Below are 21,348 nucleotides of genomic sequence, written 5' to 3'. Positions count from 1 at the left end.
AATAACAGGCTCTAAAATCATACAAATGATGGAAGTCAGGCTAACGGGCCTATATTTTCATGTCCTCTGCCTTCCTCCCTTCTTGAGCAGGGTGTTACATTGTCCACCTCCAGTCATCTGTGACCTTCCCTGAGTCCAGTGATTCCTGGAAAATTACCATCAATGCCTCTACAATCTCCTCAGCTGTTTCGGAACTCTGGGGTGTAGTCTATCTGGTCTGTGTCATTTATCCACCTACAGACCTTTCAGCTTGCACAGCATCTTCTTTTTATTAATGGGCACTACACCCACCCCTCCCCTGATTCTCTTGAAGTTCTGATATGTTGCAGGGGTCTTCCACTGATGCAAACTAACTATTCACCTCTTCCACTGTTTTTTTGTTCCCCATTACTACTTGTCCAGCCTAATTTTCTAGCAGTCCAATGTCCACTCTTGCCTCTCTTGTACTTGTGGATATGTAAAATATTTTTGCAATCTACTTTTATATTACTTGCTAACTTACTCTCATATTTCATCTTCTCCCCACAATTGCTTTCATTCAATATCTTCTGCTGGTTTTCAAGGCTTTCCAATCCTCTTTTGATATTTTGCTGCCCCTGACTTCCCTTGCCAGCCACAGTTGCCTCACTCTTCCCTTAGTATGCATCTTCTTCTTTTGGATAAATTTCTGCTGTGCTTCTTAAATTATCCCATGAAATTCCTACAATTGCTGCTCCACTGTCTTCTCTTCTAGACTTCTCTTTCAAAAAACTCAGGCCAGCTCCTCCCTCATGTCTTTGTGGTTACCTTTAGTAATTGTAATATCATTGCACCTGATTCAGCTTCTCTTTCTCGAACTGCAGAGTGAATTCTATCAACTTCTGGTCACTGCTCACCTGGAGATTTTTCACCTTCAGCTCCCTAATTGAGTCTCCCTCATTACACATTATTAGGTCCAGAATTACTGGTGCTGGAAAAGCAGTTAGTCAGGCAGCATCCCAGAAGCAGGTGAATCGACGTTTCAAGTGTAAGATCTTCACCAGGAAGGGCTTATGCTCGAAACATTGACTCTCTTGTTCCTTGAATGCCGCCTGAGCTGCTATGCCTTGCGGGCACCACACTCTTTGACTCTGATCTCCAATATCTGCAGTCCACACTTTCTCCCAGAATTTCTTGTTCCCTAGTGGGCTCTACCACAAGCTGTTCTGAAAAACTATCTCATTGACATTTCACGAATTCCTTTCCTTGAGATCTGCTACCAACATGGTTTTCCCATCCACCTGCATATTGAAGGCCCCCATAATTGCAGTAACAGAGTCTTTGTTACATGCCTTTTATATTCCCCACATCCTGACTATAGCTAGGAGGCATGTACACAACTCCCATCAACACCTGTTGTCCTTTCCCACACAGATGTTAATGATTAGATTCCCTACAGTGTGGAAACAGGCCCTTCGGCCCAACTAGTTCACACCCACCCTCTGAAGAGTAACTCACCCAGTCCCATTTCCCTCTGACTAATGTACCTAACACTATGGGCAATTTAGCACGGCCAATTCACCTAACCTGCACATCTTTGGACTGTGGGAGGAAACCCACGCAGACACAGGGAGAATGTGCAAACTCCACACAGACAGTCGCCCGAGGCTGGAATCAAACCTGGGACCCTGGTGCTGTGAAACAGCAGTGCTAACCACTGAGCCACCATACCGCCCCTAATGGCCAACACTCTCTCACACATACAGCCACATTCTCTTAACCTAGTCACTCTTTAACCTTCAGGCCACTCAGTTTTTAGATATGTACCATCTCATCACTGCTATTCTGTCCGTCTTGCCGACTGAAGATCCATACTTTGTTACTGTCCAGTAGGGGGTCATCAAACACCGGAAAGCAAAAGGCCATTCCAACAACAGTATTTATTTTGCACAGCTTAAAATTGCGCATTTAAATATATTTTGATAGCTTTGAATGGGGTGAGGAGATGGGATTCTCAGGGATGCAACCTGGTAGATGAAAGGCCCAGGGGAGAGAGATGGACATCCAGGAGAGAAGAAGACGGCATGGGTGAAGAGGGGGGCTAGGAGAGAAGGAGGGGTTAGGTGCAGAAGAAGGGAGGGAATGGTCAAGGAAATGAGAGTGACATGAACAATGGAAAGTGGAGGACAGAGAGTGGGAAGGAATGCCTCCTGGGTCTTCTCATCCTCCCCCATCATGTCCTCACTTCTTTTTGCTGAAGCCTGTTTCAATATTGTGTTTCTTCTGTGAGTGTGTATGTGTGTGTGTGTGTTTGTGTATGTGCAGTGCGACCTTTGCATTTGATGTCACCACAGTTTAACATGACGATATAAAGCTCTAGAATTGCACATTCCTGTTGAAGGCCTTTTGCCTGAAACGTCAATTTTCCTGCTCCTCGGATGCTGCCTGACCTGCTGTGTTTTTCCAGCACCACTCTAACTCTGACTTCCAGCATCTGCAGTCTTCACTTTTGCACAGTTGCAGAGTTGCCCACAGTTTTGGGTGTCAGGATATCAAGTTATTTATAGACACCAAAAAGGATCCCACAAAAAAAACAATAGATGCTTCTGATCACCCCAAATTGCAAAACAAATGCTGAATAAGCTATTATGTTTTTTTAAAATTATATCCTTCAATTCAATGTGAAAAAGAGTAGGTTTGAAAGGCAGACATGATCTCCTATAAAATTTACCTGCGTTTAATCTCATGCAAATTCTGTCTGGAGACACACCCATGTGACCTGCTTGCCATAGAGACAGGAGGCCAGGTCAAAATCCTTAGAAAATATGGCACAGGCTTTTGCATCTTTACACAAAAATGATATGATAATGACTCATATCTACAATCTTCAATGCTATTCTATATAGATTTTCATAAGATAATAAGTATATGGCTGATTCTCATGCATCGAAGGAACACGTGAAAAATCGTAAAGCAGCAATATTATTTAAGTGTTTTTAATACGATCAAATCCAGTGGCAGCTTTAACTAATTGATAATAATATAGTACCTCCGAAGCTGTTTTTTTTAATTAATCTTGATAGCTTTTTAGTGCGTTACAATGAATACCTTCTATTTGTTTCTTTATTTTCAACTGTAGATAATATATTTCCTTAGAAATAGGAACAAGAAAAGCTCTGATCAAATCTTGTCAAAGAAGGTATTAAGAATAAACAGTATATACAAATGATATCTGAAAATTGTATATGCATCAGATAGTTGACTAATGATTTTAATTAAAACCATAAATTACACAGTAAAATTCAACTTATTGCGCAAATATTGATGATTTAAACTCTTAATGTTTTTTAGTTGCGAGTAATTGACTGCACTTAGAGGGAAGTTCATAACGCTTGCACTTATAGTGCCAATAATAGAAGACAGTCTCAAATGAGCAGGCTGCGAAAGCCTGGTAAAAAAAGGCAATCTGAACTTCTGTAGAAGAAATATGTGTTGAGAGGAATCAATGCTCATAAGAAATAAAAGTTAAATAGGGGTTTTATTGATCAAATGGCACATATTTTCAATGTCTCAATACATTGCCTGGGTGAAGTACAGAAAGGAAAGGCTGATGAGGAGCAACACAATCCATTGAATTATCCTTCCCTTAATTTAGAGTCAAAGAGTCATAGAAATGTACAGCATGGGAACAGACCCTTCAGACCAACTTGTCCAAGCCGACCAGATATCCCAACCCAATCTAGTTCCACCTGCCAACCCCCAGCCCATATCCCTCCAAACATCCCTATTCATATAAACATCCAGATACCTTCTAAATGTTGCAATTGCACTAGCCTCCACTACTTCCTCTGGCAGCTCATTCCATACATATACCACCCTCTGTGTGAAAATGCTGCCCCTTAGGTCTCTTTTATATCGTTCTCCTCTCACCCTAAACCTATGCCCTCTAGTTCTGGACTGCCCCACCCTAGGGAAGAGACTTTGTCTATTTATCCTATCCATGCCCCTCATGATTTTATAATCCTCTATAAGATCACCCCACAGCCTTTGACGCTCCAGGAAAAACAGCCCCAGCCTATTCAACCTCTCCCTATAGCTCAAATCCTCCAACCCTGGCAACATCCTTAAACAGTGGAACCACACTAGCCAAACTCCAGTCTTCTGGCACCTCACATGTGACTGTGCAAGGGGCTCAGCAATCACTTCCCTAGCATCCCTCAGAGTTCTAGGGTACACCTGATCAGGTCCTGGGGATTTATTCATTTTTATGTGTTCCAAGACACCCAGCACTTCTTCCTCTTTAATGTGGACATTTTTCAAGATGTCACCATCCATTTCCCTACATTCTATATCTTCCATGTCCTTTCCCACAGTAAATACTGATGCAATATACTCGTTTAATATCTCCCCCATCTCCTGCAGTTCCACACAAAGGCCGCCTTGCTGATCTTTGAGGGGCCTTATTCTCTCCCTAGTTACCCCTTTGTCCTTAATGTATTTGTAAAAACCCTTTGGATTCTCCTTAACTCTATTTGCCAAAGCTATCTCATGTCCCATTTTTGCCCTCCTGATTTCTCTCTTAAGTATTGTGGGTGGCACAGTGGCACAGACATTAGCACTGCTGCCTCACAGTGCCAGAGACCAGGGTTCAATTCCTGCCTCGGGCACCTGTCTGTGTGGAGTTTGCACATTCTCCCTGTGTCTGCGTGGGTTTCCTCCAGGTTCTCCAGTTTCCTCCCACAGTCCAAAAAATGTGCAGGTTAGGTGAATTGGCCATGCTAAATTGCCTGTAGTGTTAGGTGTAGGGGGGTGGGTTGCTCTTTGGAGGATCAGTGTGGACTTGTTGGGCCGAAGGGCCTGTTTCCACACTGTAAGTAATCTAATCTATACTCCTACTGTCTTTATACTCTTCTAAGGATACACTCAATCTAACCTGTCTATACCTGACATATGCTTCCTTCTTTTTCTTAATCAAACCCTCAATTTCTTTAGTCACCCAGCATTCCCTATACCTACCATGAATATACTGTCTCTGGAGTCATGTTATCTCAGTTTTGAAGGCTCCCCATTTTCCAGCCGTCCATTTAGCTGTGAAAACCTAACCCCAATCAGCTTTTGAAAGTTCTTGCCTAATACTGTCAAAATAGGCCTTTCTCCAACTTAGAACTTCAGCTTTTAGATCTGGTCTATCCTTTTCCATCACCATTTTAAAACTAGTAGAATTATGGTCACTGGCCCCAAAGTGCTCTCCCACTGACACCTCAGTCACCTGCCCTGCCTTATTTCCCAAGAGTAGATCAAGTTTTGCACCTTCTCTCATGGTATATCCACATACTGAATCAGAAAATTTTCTTGTACACAATTAACAAATTTCTCTCCATCTAAACCCTTAACATCATGGCAGTTCCAGTCTATGTTTGGAAAGTTAAAATCCCCTACTAAAACCAACCTATTATTCTTACAGATAACTGATATCGTCTTCCAAATTTGCTTCTCAATTTCCCTCTGACTATTAGGGGGTCTAGAATACAATCCCAATAAAGTGATCACCCCTTTCTTGTTTCTCAGTTCCACCCAAATAACTTCCCTGGATGGATTTCCGGGAATATTCTCCCTCAATACAGCTGTAATGCTATCCCTTATCAAAAACGTTACTCCCTCTCTTCTCTTGCCTCCCTTTCTGCCCTTCCTGTAGCATTTGTATCTTGGAACATTAAGCTACCAGTCCTGACTATCCCTGAGCCAAGTCTCTGTAATTGCTATGATATCCCAGTCCCATGTTCCTAACCATGCCCTGAGTTCATCTGCCTTCTCTGTTAGGCCTCTTGCAGTGAAATAAATGCAGTTTAATTTACCAGTCCTATCTTGGTCTCTGCTTTGTTCCTGTCTGCCCTGACAGTTTGACTTGCCTTTGTTCTCAACTGTACCAGTCTCAAATTGATCTCTTTCCTCACTATCTCCCTGGGTCCCATCCCCCAACCTCACTAGTTTAAATCCTCCTGAGCAGTTCTAGCAAATTTAGGTGCAATCCGTCCTTCTTGTACAGGTCACTGCTACCTCAAAAGAGATTCCAATGATCCAAAACTGTGAATCCTTCTCCCATTTACGAGCTCCTCAGCCATGCATTCATCTGCTCTATCCTCCTGTTTCAGCCCTCACTAGCTTGTAGCACTGAGAGTAATCCAGATAATACTACTCTTGAGGACCTACTTTTTAAATTCCTGCCTAACTCTTTGTAATCTCACTTCAGAATCTCAACCTTTTCCCTTCCTATGTCATTGGTTCCAATGTGTACAATTTGTGGGCGGCACGGTGGCACAGTGGTTAGCACTGTTGCTTCACAGCGCCAGAGACCCGAGTTCAATTCCCGCCTCAGGCGACTGACTGTGTGGAGTTTGCACATTCTCCCCGTGTTTGCGTGGGTTTCCTCCGGTTTCACCCCACAGTCCAAAAATGTGCAGGTCAGGTGAATTGGCCATGCTAAATTGTCCATAGTGTTAGGTGCAGGGGTAAATGTAGGGGAATGGGTCTGGGTGGGTTGCACTTCGGCGGGTCGGTGTGGACTTGTTGGGCCGAAGGGCCTGTTTTCACACTGTAAGTAATCTAATCTAATTACCTCCTGCTGGCCCCTCTCCCCGTGAGAACATTCTGCACCCTCTCTGAGACATCCTTGATCCTGTCACCAGAGAAGCAGCACACCTTTCTGATTTTTCACTGCTGGCCACAGAAACGTCTGTCTGCCCTCTGACGACAGAATCCCATAACACAATCGATTTCTTGGAATATAACATACCCCTCATTGCAATAGACCCAGTCTCAATACCAGAAACATGGTTGTTCATGCTACATTCCCCTGAGAATCCATCACCCCCTACATTTTCCAAAACAGCATACTGGTTTGAAATGGGGATAGCCACAGAAGACTCCTGCACAAACTGCCTACCTCTCTTTCCTTTCCTGGAGTTAACCCATCTCTGTGACAATATCTGCAACTATTCCCCTTCCTATAACTGCCATCTATCACATCCCCTTGCTCTTGTAAATTCCTCATTGCCTTTAACTGTCTCTCCACCCACTCCATTCGATCTGTTAGGATTTGCAACTAATGGCATTTATTGCAGATGTAATCCTCAGTAATACGTAAACTCTCCCTAAATTCCCACATCCAATAAGAAGAGTATATCACTTTACTAAAGGCCATTTTTGCTTCTTTCAATCTACAGACCCAGAAAATAGCACCATCCTATTCCTCTACAAACACTGCTCCAGGTTAAATTAATACTTATGACTTAGATTTTTAAGTTTAATCAAGAGACTTATCTCAATAAAACATATAATCAAGAAAGAACCCACTCTACTCACTACTGCAGACTTACTATAAGGCCACGCTTAAAATATTCAGTTATTTGTTTCGGTGCTGTGACCTCTCCCAAACAGGTTCCTCCAAGATTAGTTGTGAATTTCACTGATTGTTAATTTTCCCAGACGCACTCCAATGTCCAGCGATACATGAATTCAAACAGCAAAGGCAGTAACTGTGCAGGTTCACTGCTGTGTCAGTTCGCAGTGTGGGTTTCTTTCTCTCTTTCTTTCTCATGCACTGACCCCGCCATGTGCTTCCTTTGTCTGTTCCTCTTCCTTTTAAACATGCTGTTGTTTTGATTTTTTTCTCCAAAGTTCCAAAACAATGCAACAGCATATAAAATAGTGATTGCTGCTCCTGGAATTTGAGGAAATCACCTCCAACATCTAAAATACCTCAAAAAAGGAGCAGCCTGTTACAGCCAGAAGACTCCTGCACAAACTGCCTACCTCTCTTTCCTTTCCTGGAAATCTAGTATTTTATATCTTTTGGACCAGCAGTATTTTGCTTTTATTTAGTTTTAAACTGTTTTATTGGAGCTAAGGTGTTCTAGAACGTTATTCTTTCATCTTTCAACACTGTTATTGTTGCAGTTCCAGGATTTTATTATGTTCAGAATCTGTGAGCTATATGGAACTTTGGACAATTTTATTTAAGTGAGATATTGGAGTCTTAATGGTTACAGTCTCCAGTAACTGTATAGTTTTTCAGTCAACCAAATGTTAAAATCTGCTATTTACTATTTATTAGTCTAGAATGTTTTAAAATCATAGAAAACATGAACAGCGGTAAGACATTTAGTGCTTTGCCTTTGTCCCTCATTTAATATGGTTATGGCTGCTGAGCCTGAAGAATGCTATTTGGCTACAACTGCTTTCTGTGGCAGAGAATTCTGCAGCATCTCTATTCTGAGTGAAGGAATTTCTCTTTATTTCAGTCCTTAAAAATGGCCTATCCATTATCCTTAGATTGTGACCCATGGTTCTCGAGTTCCCAGTCATCGGAAACATACGTCCTGCGTTTTCACTGTTAGAATTTTATAGGTTTCCAGAGACTCCTCCTTTGTCATTCTAAACTCCAGTGAATAAAATCACCATCATCTTATCAGACCACAAGGCTGCTTGCTCATTAGAGAGACAACTGGTGCTGGTTTAACCTGAGAGTCACCACACCTCAGGCAAGGGGAAAGATTGAAAAAGAGAGTGAAGCTTGAAGAGCATAGCAGGTCTGACAGCATCCAAGGAGCAGGAAATTCAACGCTTCAGCCCAAAACATTGACTTCCCTGCTCCTCGGAAGCTATCTGACCTGCTTCATCTCTATTGACTTTGGCTTCTAGCAACTACAGTCCTTTCTGTCTCCTAGATTGAGAAAGAGGGTTCTTCATGGTAACCTTGGCCAGTGTTGGAATTGACCCTCACTGTTGGCACTAGTTTGCAACCAAAACCAAGCATCTAAGTAAACTGACTCCCTTCCAGTGAGTATAGCCCTACCTGATCTGGTCTTTCTTCATATGCCAGTGCTGCCATCTCAGGAGAAAGTGAGGTCTGCAGATGCTGGAGATCAGAGCTGAAAACGTGTTACTGGAAAAGCGCAGCAGGTCAGGCAGCATCCAGGGAACAGGAGAATCGACGTTTCGGGCATAAGCCCTTCTTCAGATTCCTGCTGCGCTTTTCCAGCAACACATTTTCAGCTGCCATCTCAGGAAGCAGTCTGGTAAATATTTGCTGTTCTTCCTTCATTGCCAGAACATCCTTCCACAGATAAGTAAACCAAAACTGCAAACCATACTCCTGGTGTGGTCTCGTCAAGGCCCGATATAATTGCAGCAAGCAGTAAATTTACTTCAAATTATTGTCAAGTACGATAGTTACTTCACCACAAATAAACTGTTGTTTTGCAGCTGATGTATATTTGTGAGCTGCCGTGTGCCATTTGATAGCACAATAACTTCTTCTCTCACTTTATTTGCTGTCATGGGAATGGTGGTATTATTTGGCTTGAAGTAGGTTTCAGAGATAACTTTAACTGATTCATTTCTGTTGAATTGTGGGGAGAGTATGTGAACAAAATAGGAGGGAAGGTTCCAAAGTTCTCTTCTCACCTTTTGCAGAATAATTTGGCATAAGCTGGAGCTTGCATGCTGATTATGAATGCATCCTTAACCTATTTGAAAATTGCTGCATCAGGATAATAAACTGGCAGCCTGCCTGGCCCACTCATGACTTCAACTATGCGATCCTGCTGTCACAGGATATGACTCATCCATTCAAAGTACTTCTAGTAACAACATTTTACACTTGTAATAAAAACAGAAACAGCTGAAGAAACTCAGCAGGTCTAGCATCATCAGTGGAGAGAAAGCAAACTTAACTGGAATGCTGAAGAAGCATTGTGCCAGATTAGAGACATGAACTCTGTGTCTCTTTGCACAGATGTTGCCAGAATGGCTGAGTTTCTGCAGCACTCTCTGTTTGTTTCGTATTTCAGCATCCAAAATATTTTGCCTTTGTTCAAGTCTTGAAATGAATTACTCTTGTACATACTGCAAACAATGTTTATAAAGTCTGAACTTGCTTGAGAAGTAAATTAAACAAGACTTTTCCTTGAATGTTAAACTATGTTCTTGATTCGCAAAATACTTGCATCATTTGCAAAGGCACAAGGCGGTAACTGGACATTGCTATTTGCTGAATTGACTGGTATGTTGAAAGAAGGCATGCTCACTATCTAATGATAGGATACAGGAAGTCTATTGAACCTCAATTTTCATGCAAGGACAAGAATAGAACTTAAAAGAGACAATGAGAAAGCAACTTACACAGCTCGGGCCTCCAATGACACTCTTCTGCTCCCAGTCCCATCAGCCTGTGATTGGACTTCACTGCCAAGGCATCAAATATACTAAGAAGCCACTCATTCTGCACTTCAGTTCAATTAACCACCTGATCTGGCAGCCCATTGCAGTGGGATGGTAATCACGAAGGTGCTGCCTTCTGAACCTCTCCCCTCACCAGAGGAGTGGTGACCCTCAGGTTAAACTGTAACCAATCGTCTCTTTAATGAGAATTCAGCCCTGTGGTCCTCTGGAACTATGGTGATTTTACAGGGGGTCCCCAGTTTACAAACATTCGACTTACGAATGCTCGTACTTACAAACACAATCCCATACAGGGGTACAATTTTAAAGGCACAACAGACAAATATTTCCAGTACTTAAGAATGTTGTATTGTATTGTCTTCTGACTTGTGTATAAATCATTTGTGAGCAAACTCCAGATTGTAACCTGGGAACAATGTACTTAACTTTACATTGGGATGGTGATTGGGGGTTGGGGGGAGGGATGGGTGGCGCGGAATTGAAGATGTCAGCCCTCACTCCTGAAAGGAACGTTTCGTCCTTAAAATGACCAAACTGAAACTGAGAGTAAACACAATCTCAAATCAAATTTGTGTTTAATTGGTTTTTTTTTTAGCAAATGTTACTATTTGGAAATTTCTTTTATGCTTCCCAGAGCTTGATTAACTTGTCTTTTCTAACACACTATGTATTAACTTGTTGGTCATGCTATGGTGCATTTAGATGACAGCATTGAGGTGATAGTGAAGCGGAGATTCAGGCAACACCTGGTATTAGCTGAGACTTGTGTCCATGGCCTCTGAACAAAGCATGAAATGTCCCAATGCCCTTTATATAGATGATGTTCTTATGTTAGATTTGCTTTTAACTAGTTCAGCTCCAATTTGATGCGTTGAAACCCAAGGAATTTTGGCATGCAGCCTCTTTATTATAAGTTAATGTCATGGTCAGTACATCCTCAACAACATGTCAGGTGAACTGCTTCAAGTTCTCTCCAGCTTGCTGCATTATGGAGAGAAAACCTCAGGCCCAATAGCAGTGTTATCTCTGGCCTCAGCATTCACTTGCAGGGACTGAATCCTGTATACACAGCCACTGCATGTTTCCCCAGAATTGGGTACCTGAAAGTTGCTGGGACATTTGAAATGCATTCATACAATGTCGTTTTCACCAGCACTTCCTCTTGGTTACTGCATCTCTGTTGCACTCATAAAACAACTGTAATGTGGATGCTTTGACATAGGCCATGCTAATCTAGGACAGAGCTGCAGACCTTTGAATGTAGAAGTTGGAACACAAATAGCACTGATGGTAAGCTTAAATCTTTAATTGTCCCAAATCTAAATGCACGCGAATATTGTTATGAAATTGGGTGAGAATTCAAAAATCAAGTCATTTTTCTAAAAATGATAATTTTAAAAATGTTATGGTAACTGAACTTTTTTGACATTCAGAATTCAGCTACTTAAATTAAGCCCTGATAGAAATGAATCTGTTTCACATAATATTTCACATAATCTGCTACATTGTACATGAACTGGTTAAAAAGAAAACCAACAAAAACATTCATATTAAAAAATTGTGAAAACATGATTGACAGTGCCTGGAAGCCAGAGACATTAAATTAATTTGGATGTTTAAAGTTATAAAAAAAAACAAGAGATTAGAATAATCCCTATGGTAAACAAAAGAGTCAAGTAAGCTCAATCATAAATAGTCCTACTTCCTTCTCCCAGTGCTCTTGTGCTAAAATGTCATTTACATTCTAATTAAAAACATTGATATGAATGGAAATATTGATATTTATATTTTTAGCATGGTTAACATATATAAAAACTGACTTTATTCACCTGAGGTCAACTTTTCTTGTTCTGTAGCTGTCTTTCAGAATACCTTCAGCAAGTTGCAAAATAGATTGTACTGTAATAATATAGAGCAATTTTGTAACTTCTCAATCAATATAAAAGAATCTAGTATGACTAGGAGATTAAATTAACTGGAGCAGATGCATCAATGTCAAGGCTGTTACTGCAAAGCAGAGACTGGGAATACTATAATGACTGCGTGATCTCCTGATTCCGGTACAGGTTCAATGAATAAAAACTGAAAGAACTACGAATACTGTAAATCAGAAATAAAATCAGAAGTTGCGGCAAACACTCCGCAGGTCTGGCAGCATCTGTAAAGAGTCTCATTGATGCATGTTAATTGAGATGCTTTAATATTCATGCGTATTAATTGGATACACAGTGAGATGGTAATCCACTTAGTGAAACCTGGCAGAAAGGAGCCTTTCTGAGGTAAACCAAAATCTTTTAGAGTGTAGTCATGAGGAGCAGAAGTGCTCCTCAGTGCATTGAGATAAAGTCCAGACCTCTGCTGTGAGGAATCTTTCTCACCTGGACAATAGCCTTGCTTCCCACCATGGACTATACTAATATTAACAAGTGGCAAAAATGGAAAGAAGCAGTTAGTTACAATTAATCACATTAAAATCCCAAACCTGAAAACCTGAACCAGCTAAACACCAAGCTAATTTGGGCAAATGTTGTAGGCTGTTCAGAAAGTAAATGAGGACTGGCTACAACAATCAGTTGAGATATTCTGCTCTGAAGACTCTCAAGCAGGGAGGCCATCTGAGATGGGGTTTCCCATCTGAGGTTGAAGTTCATCTCTAAATGATCAGGTTGTCAAGTGTTGCCATTTGGTACATTAAATGTAATAATTATGTCTTCTGCATACATTTCCAACATTCTATCCAGGTTATTAACAAATAAACATGATGCATTCATTTTGTTTTGACCTAAGAAGCATAAAATGAAAATAATCATACAAGTTTGCATTCTTCTGAGAATTAAGGAGAACATAAATATGAATCAATGTCACTGTAACTCTTATTGACCGTCAATATTTTATAGCTGAAAAATGTGTTGCTGGAAAAGTGCAGCAGGTCAGGCAGCATCCAAGGAGCAGGAGAATCGACGTTTCAGGCATAAGCCCTTCTTCAGGAATGATGAGGGTATGCCAAGCAGGCTAAGATAAATGGTAGGGAGGAGGGACTTGGGGGAGGGGGGTTGGGAATGCGATAAGTGGAAGCAGGTTAAGGTGAGGGTGATAAGTCGGAGAGGGGGTGGGGGCGAGAGGTCGGGAAGAAGATTGCAGGTCAAGAAGGCGGTGCTGAGTCCAAAGGTTGGGACTGAGATAAGGTGGGGGGAGGGGAAATGAGGAAGCTGGAGAAATCTGCATTCATCCCTTGTGGTTGGAGGGTTCCTAGGCGGAAGATGAGGCGGTCTTCCTCCAGGCGTCGTGTTGCCATGGTCTGGCGATGGAGGAGGCCAAGGACCTCTGGGACACCCGCACCAATCAGCCGAACTGCCCCATGGATGAACACTTTAACTCCCCCTCCCACTCCGCCAGGATAGTGAAGAGGGCGATTGGTATGCTTTCCTTTATTGGTCAGAGTATTGAGTACAGGAATTGGGAGGTCATGTTGCACCTGTACAGGACATTGATTGGGCCACTGTTGGAATATTGCGTGCAATTCTGGTCTCCTTCCTACCAGAAAGATGTTGTGAAACTTGAAAGGGTTCAGAAAAGATTTACAAGGATGTTGCCAGCGTTAGAGGATCTGAGATACAGGGAGAGGCTGAACAGGCTGGGGCTGTTTTCCCTGGAGCATCGGAGGCTGAGGGGTGACCTTATAGAGTTATACAAAATTATGAGGGGCATGGATAGGATAAATAGGCAAATTCTTTTCCCTGGGTTTGGGGAGTCCAGAACTAGAGGGCATAGGTTTAGGGTGAGAGGGGAAAGATATAAAAGAGACCTAAGGGGCAACTGTTTCAAGCAGAGGGTGGTACGTGTATGGAGTGAGCTGCCAGAGGATGTGGTGGAGGCTGGTACAACTGCAACATTTAAGAGGCATTTGGATGGGTATATGAATAGCAAGGGTTTGGAGGGATATGGGCCGGGTACTGGCAGGTGGGACTAGATTGGGTTGGGATATCTGGTCAGCATGGACGGGTTGGACCGAAGGGTCTGTTTCCATGCTGTACATCTCTATGACTCTATGACCAGATATCCAACATTATAGAAAGAAGTATCATTACTTTCTGGAAGAAAATCACAGCTGTTTGCAGGCCAGCTGAATTAATTTTAGGGTATTTCATATAAAATGATTCTTACTAGGACAGTCATGTTGATAACCATACTTTTATATTCAGGGGATCTTTTAATTGGGTTTATGATCATTAACTGAAGTTGATATGCTTGCTTTGTGTTGAAGTATCAGGTATTTCCTTGATCTCTATAATTGTAGACTTTGTAGTTTGCATTACTTCTTGATAACATAAAATGAGGAAAATAAAATGTAATGCATATGTAGTTTGGCTCATTGATCCATGATTGTATTGTTTATTTCTAATGAGTGCATAGACACAGAAAAGAATTAATGCCTGAAAAAACAACCCATACAGGGACTGCTTTGGAGAATTGCAGAACCATGGAAATTAAACAGTGTTAGTGATTCAGCCCATCACCCCATTGTTAACATTTGTTCTTTGGCCGTTTTGTTTGAAACCTTTCCTTTGCTTTTCCATTTTCCTTTTTGGATACTTATCTCATTCAATTTTAATCAATATTAAAGAGCCTGAGAACACACAGTGGATTCCAGTGATATGTTCAGTCACTGTAATGTCAGCTAGGACATTGATGTGCCAGGTCCTGGTCTTTAATCAAAGGGAGTCATTTTCATCTTTATTGTTTTGGTTCTGACGTGACAGGCTGTGAGGTCTAACAATCCCATATTCTGTGAAAAACCGCTTAAGCATATCACATGTATCGAAGTACTGGAGAAGCTAAGCAAGTCTGACAGCTCCTGTGGAGAGAAAAACAGTGTTAATATTTCAAGTACAATATGACTCTTCTTTGGAAATGAAAGGAGCTGGTAAATAATATCTTCTATGCCATTGACAAAGTGGGAGGAGGAGCGAGTGGAACAGATGGTGAGTGTACCCAGAGCAAAAGACACAGGAAGTGATAATGGTGGTACAGGAGTGAAGGTACAGGTATGTGAAATCGGTGTAATTGTTAAAAGGAGAAAATGAGTCTGGGGAAAGGAGAAACTTAGTCTGCTCTGCTGACAGCAAAGCTATCAACAGACAAATAAGACATGGAAATTTTGAGGAATGTAAGAAAAATAGAGGACAGAGGTCATTCTTTGAAGTTGAGGAACTAACATTGAATCCTGTTAACTATAAGGTGCCTAAACGGATCACGTGGCCATTATTGTACCTGCCTCATTTCCATTATGCCCAGAGCTTCCTAATGGTCATATACTGACCCCTACGAGGTTTAATTTGGTCAAATTAGTTTCAATTAATTAGCCTAATTAGTTCTAATTTGGTTGCTGAAATCACAATAGTTTTATGTAATGACTAGTTTCTTTCTTGGTTCATTTATGACAACACTGACCTCATAGAACAGAAGGCGAAATCGATTTATTTAATCCAAGAGTTGTAAAAATGATATTCGTGATCCAATTAAATAGGGCTCCATTTTTGGACTGAAACTTGAATTTATGAATCCAAGGTATAAAATGAAAGAGGTTGTCACATGGCCAGAGGATGTGGACCAGAAAGAAACTGAGACACACCCTTTCACTTACACGAGTACCTAATGACACATTACTCTCAAAGAACGCATGAAATGTGGGAGGATCATACCCAGTACCTCCTAATAATGCAACTAACTTTACACTTACATTGTAAGTTTAGGACTGGCATGGAAATAGCATTGACATTATATGGATGCTAAACTTAAGCATTGTAAATCAAAGGAGAACGCCCAAACTGTCCGCAGGTGTCAGCTGGTCTTTGCATTTATGGCCTCAAGACGATGCATTCCACATTCCAACAATCTCGCATGTGATGCTTTTTTTAGTTATCTTTTTAAACAGGTTAGCTTCAATGTGGTGCATACACATTAGCGCTAGAAACCTGGACATGGAATACCTGCTTTATCTGACGCTAGCATTGTAACCCGCCCATCTTCAACCCTGTTTTAGCACGTAAGCTGCCTCCTACTCTCTGCAGCTCACTGGAATGAAATGTAAGGCTCCTAAACCCATCATTCCGATGCAGGCACTGAATCCAGTATTTCCAACTGCATAGCTACAATTGAATTTCTAGGCCATTCCTTCACATGAGGTGAAGTTGCTATATCAGGTAGTTTCCATCAGGGATAAGCTTTGGGAATGTATTGTCATTAAAACTAATATTGCCATAAGATGAATGCTTTGAAATAAGCAATGTTATGAAACCCAGAAGAAAAATGCCATTTGCTCCAGTGAGGGAAACAAAGAGGCCTGCTGCAGCTGTAGTAGGAAGGGAGGGCCTCTTGGCATGCCTGAAGCACCAGTCGCAACCATACAATCTAACAACAAATTCTTGTCCCCCCCTGGGGGAACCTGAATATTTCATTTGGCCTCTCTTAATTGGTCTCAGTTTGTATTTAAAAGGCTGTGTCAGCTACCTGTTGTTTGAGATCTGGTACTATCTTGGGTCCATCCATCCCACTTCTGCAAACATGGCCTAGGGACAGAGTGGACCCAGGAAATCTATCTGCCAGTAAGTGGATCTGTTTTTCTAAGTGAGTCTGAGAATCAAAGCTGTAGAGACAGAAAGTTTGAACACTACGACAAAGAAACAAATATTAGATAAACAAATCAGAAAATCTTCCCATACAACATTAGGATCCAAATATTGCTAGGATAGGGGACGAGTCATTTGAAAATTGGAGGAGCCCTGAAGTGGCCATGGTTGAAAGGCAAGTCACAGACAAATAACATACCAGTGTGATTCAGCTTCTAATTCAACCTCGGACAGGGACTAGGGGCAGCAATAGAATCAATGTCTTGGGAACATAGTTTGTGGAGGGATTCAAAGATGTTGGGCAGAATTTTCCTGTTGGTTAATACCTTTCTATTGTGCTCAGGTGAATGTCGCAAGCAGTTTGGCACAGGGAGTGAGGAAGTATTGGATGTTTTGACAGGTTTAGTGAACAAATCCCCGGGTGTGGATGTGATACATAGAAACAGAGAAAAAAGGAGCAGGAGTAGGCCATTTGGCCCTTTGAGCCTACTCCGTAAGTCGTTATGATCATGTCTGTTCATCCAACTCAGTCTCTTGTCCCTGCAGTTTTCCTCTGATTCCTCTAACCTCAAGCACTATATCAACTCCTTCCTGAAATCATACAATGTTTTGGCCTCAAATATTTTCTGTTGTAGTGAATTCCACAGGCTCACCACTCTCTCTGGGTGCACAAATTTATCCCAATCTCAGTCCTAAATGATTTAACCCTGTATCCTTACACTGTGACCTCTGGTTGTGGACTTACCCACCAGCAGGAACATTCTTCCTGCATCTTGCTTGTCTGGTCCTGTTGGAATTTTATAGTTTTCTTCTGAACCACAATGAATATAATCTGAACCAAAACCTCGTCTCCTCTTACACAGACCCACCATCCCTGGAATCAGTCTGGTAAACCTTTGCTGCACTCCCTTTTTAACAAGAACATCCTTCCTCAGGTAAGAAAACCAAAAATGCATACAATGTTCCAAATGTGGTCTCACCAAGGTGCTGTACAATTGCAGCAAGAATCCCTGCTCTTGTATTTGAATCTTCGTGCTGTGAAGGTCAACTTACAGTTTGCCTTCTTAACTGCCTGCTCCAGATGCGCACCTATCTTCAGCAAATGATGTACGAGGACAACCAAATCTTGTTGTACATTTAGCTCACTCAATTTCTAGCCATTCAGATAATAATCTGCCTTCCTGTTTTTGTTACCAAGGTGGATAACCTCACATTTATCCGCATTATAGTTCATCTGCCATGCATTTACCTATTCTCTCAGCTTAACCAAATCACAGCTAACTTTCCTACCCAGCTTTGTGTCAACTTCACATCTGGATATGTTACATTTTAGTTCTTGTATCCAATTCATTCATATATCTTCTGAATGGCTGAGGTCCTAGCACTGATCCCTGCAGTACACCACTAGACCCAACTTGCTCCTTGTAAAGAGACCCATTTATTCCTACTCTTTGTTTCCTTTCTGCCAATCACATTTCTAGCCATCTCATACACTATGCCCAATCCTATGTGCTTTAATTTTGCACACTAATCTCTTATGGGAAACTTTGTTGAAAGCCTTCTGTAAGTCCAAATAAACATATCGACTGGATCCCCTTCATCAACTGTACCAGTTACATCCTCCAGGATTCTAACAGATTTGTCAAGCATAACTACCCTTTCATGAACCCATGCTGACTCTGTTCAATCCAACCACTCTTTTCCAAATGGTGGCTATTAATTCTTTTATATGTTGCATTCTGGGCTGCTGTGGGAGAAAAGGGATGAACCAAACTTTTAATTCCTCTGGGGCCAAAGGGCCAGGAAGACAGTTCATGTGATTTTGAAAAAGAATGGTAAAGATAAAGCAAGGAATAACTGATCAGTCAGACTCATATCAGTGGGAGAGAAACTATTTGAGAAAATTCTGAAGGAAGGAATGAATTTCCAGTTGGAGAAGCAAGGTTTGATCAGAGATAGTTTACATGGCTTTGTCAGAGGGAGGTCATGCCTAACAAATCTGACTGAATGTTTTGAGGAGGTGACCAGGTGAGTAAATGAGGGTAGTGTAATTGATATAGTTTATATGGATTTTACCAAAACGTTTGACAAGATTTCATAAGGGAGACTGTTAAATAAGTTAAAAGCACATGACATTCCAAGACAACTTGGCAAGTTGAATCCAAAATTGGCGTAGTGGTAGAGACAGAGCGGTGGTAAAAGGCTGTTGGCGTGACTGGAAGCTGGTGTCCAGTGGTGTACCACAGGGTTTAGTGCTGGGTCCCTTATTGATAAACAATATAAAAGAGATTATTTGGGTGATGATAAGTAAATTTACTGATGACACAAATATTGATCAGACAATGAGGAAAAACGTCTTGGGTTAGACGATGGTATTGACGGATTGATCAAATGGGCAGATTAGTGGCAGATGGAATTCTAACACTCAAGTTTGAAGAAGAAGGAATAAGACAAGGGAGTAATGAACAGCAGGACACTGGCAAATTCAGAAGAAAATTGGGACCTCAGTGTGCTTGTCTACAAACCCCTGAAGGTGATATGATAGGTGAATAGGCTGGTTACAAAGGCATAAGGGTCATTGACCTTTCTCAGTCGTGGGAGAAAGTGAGGACTGCAGATGTTGGAGATCAGAGTTGAGAGTGTGATGCTGGAAAAGCGCAGCAGGTCAGGCAGCATCTGAGGAGCAGGAGAATCAACGTTTCGGGCATAAGCCCTTTATCAGGAATGAGGCTTGTGGGTCGGGGCTGAGAGATAAATGGGAGGGAGTTGGTGTTGGGGGAAGGTAGCTGGGAAAGTGCTAGGTGGATGAAGGTAAGGCAGAAGATGATAGGTCAGACGAGGCAGTGATGGACAGGTCCAGAGGCATTGCCGAGTTGGAGGCTTGGGACTGGGGTAATATGGGGGGAGGAGAAATGAGGAAGTTGTTGAAATCCACATTTATCTCGTGTGGTTGCAGGGTCCCAAGGCAGAATATGAGGCGTTCCTGCTCCAGGCATCAGGTGGTAATGGTTTAGCAGTGAAGGAGGCCCAGGACCTGTATGTCCTTGATGGGGTGGTGGGGTTTGTGGATGCAGGTGTCCCAGAGATGTCCTCTGAAATGATCCACAAGAAGACATCCTGTCCCCCCGATGTAAAGAAGATCACACCGGGTGCAATGGATGCAGTAGATGACATTGGTAGAGGTACAGGTAAATTTCTGAAACCCTTGGACAAGGTGAAGGGAGTGGTGTGGGCACAGGCTTTACACATCTTGAGGTGGCAGGGGAAGTTGCCAGGAGTAGGGTGTGGGCTGGTAGGGGGTGTGGACCTGATGAGGGAGTCACAGAGGGAATGGCCTTTTCGGAACACTGTTAGGGGTAGGGAGGGAAATATATCTCAGATGGTGAGGTCCATTTGGTGAACTCCAGCCCCACTCCAGGTCCTAGCTCCCATCCCTGCCATGTCTTCATCATTCCCTCAGATCTCCCCTTCACTGAGGACAGATGTTTAGTCCTCAGTAAAGGTCTCACCTTTATCCCTCTACAGTCCCAGATTAATGAGTCCAACACACGCTGCAACCTTGAATGTTTCTTCCGCCACCTCTGCCTCCCTGTCTATTCTTTTAACCAAGACTCCCGCCCACCCACCGAGGACCCCTTCTCCCACCTCCAACACACCCCATCCACCTGGACACCCCGTGCTGGCCTGCTATCCGCCCTTGATCTCTTCATTCCAAACTGCCGCTATGAGTTCGACCGCCTCAACCTGTCCAACTGACTCACCCATTCCAATCTCCCGCCTTCACAATGCGCAGCCCTCCACTCCCACTGCTCCAACACCAACCTCACCATCAAACCCGCAGACAAAGGCGGGCGCAATAGTAGTGTGGCACACTGACCTCTACACCGCTGAAGCCAGGTGCTAACACGCAGATACCTCCTCCTACTGCCCCCTTGATCACAACCTCACCTCCCAACACCAAACCATCATCTCCTAGACCATCCACAATCTCATCACCTCTGGGGATCTCCCATCCACAGCGTTCAACCACATTTTCCATGTACCCCACACTGCCTGATTCTACCTTCTTCCTAAGATTCACAAACCTGACTGCCCCCTGTGCCTGTCCCATCGAACTCTTCTCTTCCTACCTCAACACCGTCCTTCCTCATTTCCCCTCCCCCCACATTATCCCAGTCCCAAGCCTCCAACTCAGCACTGCCCTCCGGACCCATCCATCACTCCCCCCCTGACCTATCACCTTCTCCCTCACCTTCATCCACCTATCACTTTCTCAGCTACCTTCCCCCAACCTCAATCCCTTCCATTAATCTCTTAGCCCTCAGCCCACAAGCAGCATTTCTGATGAAGGGCTTAAACCCAAAACGTCAATTCTCCTGCTCCTCAGATGCTGCCTGACCTGTTGTGCTTTTCCAGCACCGCACTCTTTCTCAGTCATGGCACAGATTATAAGAATATGGAGGTTATTTTGGAACTGTAACTTTGGTTATGCCACAACTGGAGTACTGTGTGCAGTTCA

Source organism: Chiloscyllium plagiosum, unplaced genomic scaffold, assembly GCF_037043375.1.
Source record: "Chiloscyllium plagiosum isolate Xiang-an unplaced genomic scaffold, Cpla_swu_hap1 HiC_scaffold_28, whole genome shotgun sequence".
In the NCBI taxonomy this organism is placed as follows: Eukaryota; Metazoa; Chordata; class Chondrichthyes; order Orectolobiformes; family Hemiscylliidae; genus Chiloscyllium; species Chiloscyllium plagiosum.
The sequence above is the reverse complement of the archived record's forward strand: the minus strand, read 5'-3'. Positions refer to the sequence as shown.